General features: G+C 42.2%; 1 protein-coding gene across 1 annotated transcript in view; it reads right to left on the bottom strand.

Moving 5' to 3' along the window:
• Positions 1-6,702: 6,702 nt before the first annotated feature.
• The window catches only part of GPALPP1 (GPALPP motifs containing 1), a 35,201-nt gene continuing 30,418 nt past the window's right edge, over positions 6,703-11,485 (bottom strand). The window contains exon 9 of the mRNA XM_023748362.1: positions 6,703-6,942. The gene's annotated coding sequence lies outside the window, so the exon portion shown is untranslated. The remainder of the gene's footprint in view (positions 6,943-11,485) is intronic.

Genomic DNA, 11,485 nt, shown 5'->3' with positions numbered 1-11,485 from the left:
GATATGCATAATGGAAAGACCTTGCTGGTATCTTTATTGTTGACAGAGGTTGAGGCTTAGGGCAGAGGGAGACTGGTCAGGAGGCGATTTTAGTATTTAGGAGAGAAAGATGAGAGCTTAGACCAGCGGTTCTCAACCTGTGGGTCGCGACCCCTTTGGGGGTCGAACGACCCTTTCACAGGGGTCGCCTAAGACCATCGGAAAAAATATATATAATTACATATTGTTTTTGTGATTAATCACTATGCTTTAATTATGTTCAATTTGTAACAATGAAAATACATCCTGCATATCAGATATTTACATTATGATCCATAACAGTAGCAAAATTACAGTTATGAAGTAGCAATGAAAATAATTTTATGGTTGGGGGTCACCACAACATGAGGAACTGTATTAAAGGGTCGCGACAGTAGGAAGGTTGAGAACCACTGCTTTACACCCTCCTTTCCATTTTTCATAAACTAAACTTTTATTACAGAATTTTAAGTAGCAATGCCCTGTTAGTTATTATGAGAACAAGGCTACTTTTCCATGAACAACATTTATAAGCCCACAAAGGCTGAATTGTTTTAAAAACCACGTTTACTTATACAAAAAGATTTGGTTGGGGGTCACCACAACATGAGGAACTGTATTAAAGGGTCGTGGCATTAGGAAGGTTGAGAACCACTGGCTTAGACTAAGGTAGTGATGGAAGGATTGGGATGAGGAACAGAGAGGAGATACTTAAATGAACATATGAAGGAGAGTAGGTAGGACTGGAGGTGACTTCTGGTTTGGTGACTGGGGCTCCTGGGTGGATGGTGGTGACAAGTTGAAGATGAGGAGCCATGAACCCTCTCAGGTCAAGATAGTTAACAGTCATTAAAAAATTTTTTATTTTTCAATTACAGTTTACATTCAATATTTTTTTGTATTAGTTTCAGGTGTACAGCATAGTGCTTAGACAATCACCCCCGATATTTCCAGACCCTCTTGGCACCATACATAGTAATTATATTATTGACTAGATTCCCTGTGCTGTACTTTACATCCCCATGACTACACTGTAACTACCAATTTGTCCTTAATCCCTTCATCTTTTTCACCCAGCCCCTCAACACTCCTCTCTTCCTCCACCTCTAGCAACTGTCTGTTCTTTGTATCTACAAATCTGTTTCTGTTTTGTTTGTTCATTTATTCTTTAGATTCTACATAAAGTGAAATAATAAGATATTTGTTTTTCTCTGACGCGGTTAAGTCATTTTTATCTACTGCTCTGAAGCTCAGAAGAAATTTCTGGCTAAAGATACAGATGAGGCACTGGCAGTCCCCAGAGAGAGGAGAGAGGGGTGAAGGATCTCTAGAAATACCCGAATTAAGGAAAGGGCAGCACAGGAGAAGCCAGCAAAGGAGATGGAGGAAGAAAAGCCAGAGAGTGGAAGAACAGAAGGTCATGGCAAGGTGAAGGTTTTAAAGGGGAGAAAGTGATCAATAGAGGTAAATGCTGCAGAGAGGAGCAGAGTCAGGACCATGTATTTTAACAGCTCTGAGCACTGTGGTGGAGTGGTGCGCCAGGACGCCTACAGGCAAAGGCAGAGAAGTTTTTAGAGGCGTGGCAGTGAAAAGGAAAGAGAGGATGATAAAGTCACACTTTTTAAAAGGAAATAAAATAGGACAGATTTGGATTTATTACATACTGACAGGAAGGAACCAAATGAGAGGATCAGGAAGAAAGGGGAAAATTAAAGGAGCAAAGAACTTGAAGTGGGAAGGGGTGGGGGATGGGGGTGGAGGAAGGCTGACCTTTCCCTCTGAAATGTGGAGGGAGGCCATGGGCCGGGTGCTGATGAAGATGCCGGTTAGGAGTGGTGAGTGAAGGGGTGAAGCAGGAGTCATGTGAGGGAGTCTGTGCCTGTGGACTCTCTATTCGCAGTGCGCTAGGAAACAGTTTTTTTGATGTTGATTCAATGGTGGAGGGGGCAGTTTCCGGAGGCACTGCTGGGGCTCACATTCTCTTTCCACCGTTCACTAGCTTATAACCTTGGGAAATTTACCTGAACATCACGTGCTTCGGTTTCCTCGTCTGTATAAGGGATTTGATAGTAATCCTCAATGGTTTGCTGTAAGAATTAAATGAGTTAAAACGTGTGAAGGGCATGGAATAGTGCCCGGTGTTACTGCATGACAACGTTGTTATTACCATCATCTCCACCACTATTATCTGCTGAGCCAGAGGGTTTCAGGCGCATGGTTGGAGGTTGTCAAGATTTGAACCAGCTGTTGAGTAAAATAGGAGAAGGGACTAGGGACATGAAATGTTGCTGACCGATACTAGTGGATAGAGATCAGACTGGAAGATAGAAATTTGCAGTGCAGTCAATCTGCATGGCCATGTGAAGTTATCACTGAATCACCTAAAGAGATAGGTTTTTATTTCCCTTTTCCAGATGAGGAAAGTTGAAGTGTAGAGAGGTCCCATCACTTGCCTGGGGTCACTCATGGGTAAGTGGCCAATGCAGGTGACTTGACCGCAGCACTCTGCCTTTTGACCACACTGGTGCACAAACACAGCACAGAGCTGCTCACACACCAGCCATCATCGGGCTTTTGGTTGCAGAGGTGATGGTGGGGTTGCAGCATGCCCAGGAAAAGACCAAAAGAAATGGGATAAACGCAATGATCTGACTTTGTGAAGCACTTCAATGACACTGGCTAGTGAAACTTTCCTTCAAAATGAAAAAAGGCTAGTTCACATCTCACATACTGGAGACACAGGCCAGATTGGGATGGATTCTGGTAAAGAAGCCTTTTGATGAATGGAGCCTTTGCTCAGAGACTTGCCTCAGCACTAAAGCTAATGGGACAGATAATGTGTATTGTCTGGAATACATATCTGGTGGGTCCAGCAGAGTGCCCGGCACACCAACGTGATTAACATGTGTTTGTTGACTGTCTGACTTAGTGATGGCTCTGGAGGTGTGGTAAGAGAGCCAGGAAGAAAGATTTGGGGGATTCTTAAGAAATTAGATGAACAGAGGAGGTCTTATTAAAAGGCATTCTCTCTAATATTTAAAAGTATAGGCAATACCTAGAAATTACCTAAGTGTCTGTAGGACACTCACCTAAACAATTGAAATCACTCAGTCATATTAACTGTTCTGACAGCCATAGCCCTACCAGCTTCTAAATGGAAATGGCATAGCTGGATTATGCATGCATGCTCTAGTTTCCATGGTTACATCTCCCAGTCTTTCACAGGAGTCGGACACACACACACACACACACACACACACACACACACACTTGAAATTTCAAAGAGTGTTTTCCTTTCTCCCCAGTCTACACAGGTATCCAGGGTTCAAAGGTCTGGGATGAAAGTTTCAGTGATCTCTTGGGGAGAAAAAGAGAGAAGTAGTCATTTTTATGACAGTTCTGTCTATTATTGAATGAGGAAGAGAGAATTCAGTGAGGAAATGTGGCAGTGGAATGAAATCCCTATATTGTGAGTCTGAGCATTTTGTTTAATTAGTGGAGAAGGAAAACGGGTGAGGAAACAACATGCTATTGTTTAGATATAGCTCCAGGGGCGGGGTGGCGGAGGCGGGATGTTGTCCAGAGGTGGAAGGGGGACTTCTGTGTTAGAGGTCATTTAAAGTGACCATTCATCTCTGTGACAGCAGCGCCGTGGCCTCGGTGCATTAATTTCCCGCACAGTCCTCTTTACAAATCATCTCTCGTGGCTCATTTTGGCTCAGTCAAGCATCTGTTCTGAGGCATCAGCCCAGGTCAAGACACTTCTGTGGAGCTGGCTTTCCTTGGCAGAGGGAACCCAGGTGGAATTCTAGTGCCTCCTTGTGGTGGCTAACATTTACAGCTCTACCTCACCCTCTAGGAAAAAGTGTTTTCTACTAGTGTTTAGGAACCAACAACAGACTTTGCCCATGTATTAGTGTATCTACCCATCCACCTCTCTCTCCCTTCCTCCCACAAATTTTACTGAGTATCTATAATATTTCATCTAGGCCCTAGAAATAACACTAGCAGAAAAAGATGAGATATTGCCTTAACAGAGTTCACAATCTGGGTATGGGGAGAGGACAAAACAAGTGAACAGTCCCTACTAGTACAAAGAGTTAACAGGAGAAGGATAGCAGGAGGGACCCATTGGCTGCGGAAGCTGTGGAAGCCACCCCAAGGAATTAATTTTCTGGAAGATGAAACATTTAAAAATTTCAATACACAGCTGTGGCACTCATATATCCTGGCTGGGGACAGAGTGGGATGTCCTTAGTTTGTCTTGTCTTCAGGGAGGGGGTGAATAGCTAAGTCACCTTTCACTCACAGCATAGACCAGGGGTGGGCAACCTTTTTGTGAGTGCGTGCCAAAACCAGCAAAATCTCTGACTCAAAATTCTTCTGCGTGCCAACCCTAATTTTTTTGAGAACATGTTACGCCTACTTGATATCTCTTAAGGTGTATGTATGTGAAGAACCTTGAAGAAATAATAAAATTCATTCGAGCGACAAAAACACAGTATATGATGATGAAAAATACATTTATTTTTTAATGTATACATGTACACTGATAGTCCGACAGAAAACTTTATGACTCCGTTTGCTATTATCCGTGGGACTTTTGCTGCTGCATCACTGATGACAGAGATTTTACATCAGGTTTATATTTCGTGACCTTCAGAGATATGCACGAGCTACTACTTTCATCCGTCAGGCTACTCCTATTACGAGACTTAACAAAATTTATCACTGAGAACAAATATTCACAAGCGTATGTGGATGAAACCAAAACACTGGTTGGATCTAGGAAGGCAGGGAGAGTTAAGGCAGAGGCGTAGAAATTGCTCTTCCCCTCTCTCGTCAATCCATGTCTATGGTCTTTAAGATCACTTGTTACGTAAAATTATTTATTTATCTAAGATGCACCTACACTGAATTTATCTGAAAAATAAAAAAGTCGATATTAAGAAAAAAATTGTAAATGGAAAATTATAAGAGAGGGTTTCGCTTGCCAGCAAAAGTTACTGGCGTGCCATGTTTGGCACGCGTGCCAGGGGTTTCCCACCCCTGGCCTAGACCCTTAGAAGGCCCAGATCCGAGCTCCCAACATCAGGATCCAGATATCAGAGCTCACTCTGCGCCAAAGAAGTGCGAGCAACCTGCTCCCAGATGGGCAGCCTTCTCCTCCTTTGTCTCCTCCCCACCCTTAGCACATATTGTCTGGCCAGGCAATATGTCCATCGGTGAACCCAGGAGAATGCATCTGTCTCTGCATGTGTGGCCCTATACTGGGTCTTCAACACTCCATTTTGGAGCACCTGTGAGGTCAGTTTCTGGAGGTGTTCCTGATGCACAGGGGCTAACTGGGGAATACAGCTCAACCCCCCTGGGAGGGCGGAATTGGGAAGCTTGCAGTAGACAAAGTACTGCTGGGATCCCCTCTGCCAGCAGCCAAGGGCTGGCTCCTCTGCGACCTGAGCCGGCCCTGTGCCTCCCTGGCCTGTGCCTGCTGCACTGCACTGTTCTCGCGCATTCAGGAACCTGTATCTCCATAGCCTGTGGAGTGGAGGACCACAACTTTGCTCGTTCGGTATCCCTAAACCAGCGTCTTGCACGTCATGGTAACTGGATAAATATTTGTAGAGAGGAGCTAATCAATTTAGTTGCTCTTCTCTAGACCTCTTCTATTATGTCTTTTCTTGAGGCATAGGAACTAAAACAGGAAACAATTTTCTAGGTAGACACACCATAGGTCTGTCCAAACGTAGCACATTTGTTTCTTGTATTTTTTTCTCTTATACTTAAAGTATACCGAATACTTTACTAGCTTATTTATTTATTTATTATTATTTTTGGCTATAGCTACATACTGAGTTGATCTAAATGACTCCTGAATGCTTTTATGTATCACAATTGAGAACTCAAAGCTCATACCCTAATAAGTATAATTTCTTATTAATGACTAAATTAATGCCATTACTGCCCACACTGAAGCTCAATTGCTTGCAAGGCAGCGCACACAAAGCTCATTTAGCAAGTTTCCTATGAAAGGGAACCTCCCCACCCCCACCTTTTATTCTCTTTAGAGTGATACATTTACAGATTATCTAATTGTCACAAATTGTAGGCCAGCAGAACCATAGCAACATTTGATTGCTAATTATAAGCAACTATTTATTGAAGAACTACCTCCACTTGACAACACTTTAAAAAATCTATTTTTAACTGCTCCATGTTGGGCTTTTTTGCTGATTGTAGTTTTTTTGTTTTCAAATTTTTTTTTCTGATCAGAATATATTACCTCTTTTGGTAACAATACCTCCAGTTTCCTTTACAGAACCATTAGCAGGGGTCCTCAAACTACGGCCCGCGGGCCACATGCGGCCCGCCGAAAACATTTATCCAGCCCGCCGGGTGTTTTTGCCGCCGCTGTGTGCATAGGAATTTGTTCATAGTTTTTTTTAAACTATAGTCCGGCCCTCCAACGGTCTGAGGGACAGTGAACTGGCCCCCTGTTTAAAAAGTTTGAGGACCCCTGCATTATGGCATAGAGACTAGAAACCTGCAGAGCTGACGAATGTAGTGGCTCACCTGTGCCCTTCATAACAATGGTTAACTAGAAGTTGCTAACACCAGGCCCTATCTTGGGCTTGAAGAAAAGAAGGGGAATTTGCCTGCTGCAAAAAACAACCATAAACTTCGTAGCTTAAAACACAGAATTTATTTCTCACAGCTCTGAAGGTTAAGTCTGAAATCAAGGTGTCAGCAGGGCCGCACTGCCTCTGCAGGCTCTTGGGGAGAATCCTTCCTCGCCTCTTCCAGCTGCTGGTGGCTGCAGAGTTCTCTGGCTCGTGGCAACAGAACTCCAGTCTCTGCCTCCATCTTCACATGACCTTTTTCCTGGTGGGCTTTTGCATCTCAAATCTTCCTTTTCTTTCTCTTCTAAGGATACCAATCATTGGATGTAAGGTCCACCCTAAATCAAGGATGATCTCATCTTGAGAGCTATAATTTAATTACACCTGCAAAGACCTTTATTCCAAATAAGGTCACATTCTGAGGTCCCAGGTGGACATGCCTTTTGAAGGCCGCTCCTCCAGACCCCGAGAGACAGGCTGAGAGACAGAATCCTGAGGACATAATTTGGGCATCTAGAGCCACTTGTACCTGTGCTCTAGCAGCAAGGGAGACTGGGAAATGAGTTTGCCTTCTATCCTTTGAATCAAAAGGCTCAGTGTCCACAGCCTGACATGACAGTAATTTGACTTTTTTGATTCATGGTCGCTATCATGCCCACTGTGGCCAGCGAACTGGCCTGATCAGGGGGTGGGGCCAGCTGGCCAACCTCCTGCAGCCCCTCCCCCCAGCCAGCCCACCTCTGATCAGCCCGCCCCACTACAATAGGCCTGCAGCCCCTCCCCCAGGCCGGCCCTGCCCCTGATTGCACCCCCCACCCCAATAGGGGGCAGAGCCGCCTGGCCAACCTCCCACAGCTCCGCCCCCTGGCTGTCCCCGCCCCTGATCACACCCTCCACCCTAATTGGCTGACCAACCACCCATGGCCCCTCCCCCAGGCCGCTGGCCCCTGGGTGGCACCCCCACCCCATTTGGGGGTGGGGCCAGCTGGCCTACTGCCCACAGCCCCTCCCCATGTCCAGCCCCGCCCCCAATCAGCCCCCAATCCCAATTCGGGGTGGAGCCTGCCAATAGCCCGTGGCCTCTCCCCTCAACCAGCCCGGCCTTCATCAGGGCCCAATCGGGGTGGGTTGACTGGCCAACTTCCTGCCATCTCCTCCTCCCAACAGGCCCAACCCTGATCTGCCCCGACTGGGGCTGGGCCAGCTGGACCCCACCCATGCATGAATTCATGCACTGGGCCTCTAGTCTGTTATAAAAAAGTAGCAACCTTAGGTTAATAAATTACTTTCTTTAAGTGTGTAGTGTGAATGAGGTACAGCATTATGTATTCTTAGTTGAGTTCAGCAAAATGTGTTGCTTTCAGCCATTATCTCAAAAGATAAAAACCATCAAAACAGGATTCCAAAATGGCGGAGGATGCTACACTGACACTCTCCCAGTACCAAACTGGAAATACAACTAAAATACAGAAAAACCACCCTGAAAAATCTTTCGTCACTTCTTCAGTAGTCCCCTTCATAGTTCAGTTTCTAACTGTGACCCTATATAACAAAATATTAGGACTTAAGAAAGGGTTAATGCCCACCCCCCACCCCCAATTAAAGAAAACCACATGAAAGAATTTAGGAAGTACAGAGAGAAAAAAAGCTCAAAATCAACCAATCCAGTAAACCCACCAATGGTTAGGTAACCCTATGACATGTACAACAATGGAACCTTGGGTATAACCCAGTGCAGCCCCTCGTGCCATGGTGCTTTTCAGAGCATTTGTCTGTCTTGTCTTGTATTTCTAAATAAATATTATGCAGTTTTATGGGGATAAGGAAAACCTGGCAAGTAAGTTGGGGTGAAATACTTTTTTTCACAGCCCACAGTGACCTGGTTGAACAGAATGATCTTTACAGGATATTCTCTTTACCAATATTGCCTGTTTGAGATAAGCTAATAATAAACAAAACAAAAATAAAAGACCGAAACTTCTCAGATACAGATGAAACTTTATTTATACATAAAAATTACACCTCAGGAATTCTTCTTTTCTAAGAAGTCTTTTAATTGTAAAGTTCAAAATGAACAAAATTGAAAGGAGCAGTGTATATAGCTTTTTAATTTTGTACACACTCCAGTCACAATTTTTTAAGCTGCAAAAAATATACCTCTCCTATAACAGGAAAAGCATGACCTTTTGTAACTGCAGACTAAAATCACATTATGGCATCAAAAGTCAAAGTGAAATAAATTAATATTCTGAAATAGAAGACTAGGCTTTGATGCTACATAGGTATGCCCTCTAACCACTTCCCTCCATGTTCATTCTTTCTCTTAGGTATATAACAGAGAATTTTTTCACTAACATTATCATTAAAAAAAAGTGAAAAGAGAAGTGATAAGGGCTTTTGTAAAATTATCTCCCATGATCATACATATCTGAGTAGTAACATTAACATTATCCACCCTATATAAGAAACAAATAATTTATATAATAATAATTTATCTATTCTGGAGCATGTAAGCCTCAATACCATGTAAATTTCAACTTCACTTTTCAAAAAAAAATGTTCAAGTGATTAAATGTCAAGTGGCTCCTACATCCAAACAAGATTAAAAACACTTAGTAAGACATGGCCATTTTTTTTTTTTTTAGAGCAGGGCTTAATATATTACACTTTACCCAATATAAAAAGGATTTAATTTATCTGATAAAACAGATAAGTCTTATTATGGATAAGTCTTATTATGGATTTAACCACCATCTCTCATCTTTTGCCCCCTCCACCAATTCACCCAATTGCAAAAGCCACCATTTATTTATCAGTAATATGGTTACTCTTTGGAAATGTCTACATTTATTTCAGATGACAAATTAGAGAAGTGAACAAAATCATATAATTTCAGGTACAATGAACTTAAATGTACCTTCAACAGTAAAGAATGTCAAGTAGCTGCTTCACTTTTTAACTTAGTGTTGCTCTTTATCTTCTTCATTTTTAAGTTTCAAAAGAGGTCACAGTTCTATAAGACTTGGCCAAGAAGTGTAGGACATTGAAAAGTTCTTATTAGAAAATGTCAACAGTCTCAATTTTCTACCAGATGGATAGGAGACTCGATATAATAATGCCGTGTACAGCCTGAAGAGGAGATGAAATGACTGCCTTTCCGTTCTGTGCAAACAGTTCTAATGTCAGTGTTGCTATACTGGGTTTAGTCTCTCCAGGAGGCAAATGACCTCTGGCCTGACATTTTATTAAAACTGGACTCAGGGTGGCATGAAGGGGCATTGGATGCGAGGCAGCAGTGAGGTGGTAAGTCATGGGAAGAAGAAGCTTCTCCCCCTTTTGCGAAGGTCATGGACACTCCAAGGGTGAGAGAAGAGATAAATAGTAAATATGTAATATAGAAATACCTCTATCCCCATTAGGATGACAGCAAAGCAAAAATAAGTATCCAAAGATGACATTTTTACTGGAAATACCAGATTTCCCAAAAATATGTTAGGAATTCATAGAAGGATGAGGAAATAGATAACATTTCTTCCTCTCATTGAGAAAAAAAATTATAACAAAATTAAATGAAAGCAATGGATGCTCTTGCACAAGCTTTGTATTTAGACAATACCACCCACTAAAATGACATCTTAAGTCAAAAAGTAGCTCTGTTCAATTCTGTTTAGACAAGAAGCCTTTTCATAAATTTGCTTAGGAGAATAATTCATTCTTCAAAAGAGCTTGAGTAAGCTACAGTTTACACAGAAAATATCATTGGAAAATATTGTACTACTATGATTAAAATAATAATGTGTAGCCTTTTTTGAGTGGTTTACATACTTTTTCAATAAAGCCTAAATGAACTAGGAATCAGAAGCTTTTCCCATTAAAACCTTGTGCTTTATCAAAAAAAAAGAACACAGAACTAGCAGAAGTTAGGACTAATCTATAAAAAAATATAACTTACAGAACTATTTAGAATTTTCTATTTAACACTTAAAGAGGCAGTACTTAAAGCATTAGAAATTTATAATGCTTCCTTAGGGTGGTGATGATTAGAGTTTCATTTTTTTAAAGGGCTATTTGTGATTGATATAAAGGATCTGTCCCCAATAAATCAGATAAAAATCTGTTAATTATAAATGGATAACGTGAGATCATCTCAAAGCAGAGTTTGTAGACTTAGAAAGCTTTGACTGAGATCAAAGAGCTGAGTTTTAGACTTCACACTGCTCGTGGTTAATGACATGTCTTTTATATTTTATTTTATTCATTTTAGAAAGAGAGAGAAGGGGGGAAGGGAGAAAGGAGGGAGGGAGGAGGGGGAGAGAAAGAGAGAGGAGAGGAGAGGAGAGGAGAGGAGAGGAGAGGAGAGGAGAGGAGAGGAGAGGAGAGGAGAGGAGAGAAAACATCAATTAGTTGTTCCACTTGTTGAGGCTTTCATTGGTTGATCCTTCTGTCCTGACCGGGGATCGAACTGAAACCTTGGCATATTGGGACAACACTCTAAGCAACTGAGCTACCCAGCCAGGGCCAATGGCATGTCCTGTTCCTCAGATTGCCTCCCCTAGAAATACTTATTAAAGTTTAAGAAAATTTTTCCTTAGCACGTGAGATAACACAGATATTCCTCTTTCTGACTTAAAAACAAACACACCAAAAAACCCAAACAAATAAAAAGCCCAGAGTGCCCAAACAAGCAAACTGTTAACGAAGCAGTCAAACCTCCATATCTTCTATTTTCAAGTAAATGTGTATTCACTGGCTACAGTTGAAAGGAATATCCAAACAATTTCAAATTCCTGGATTAACTGTAAGGACCCAGAACACTTGCTCCAGGGCTGGGTAGTGATACCCGATGA

This window comes from Myotis lucifugus, unplaced genomic scaffold (assembly GCF_000147115.1).
Source record: "Myotis lucifugus unplaced genomic scaffold, Myoluc2.0 scaffold_7, whole genome shotgun sequence".
Classification (NCBI taxonomy): Eukaryota; Metazoa; Chordata; class Mammalia; order Chiroptera; family Vespertilionidae; genus Myotis; species Myotis lucifugus.
This window is presented reverse-complemented; position numbering and strand designations above follow the sequence as displayed.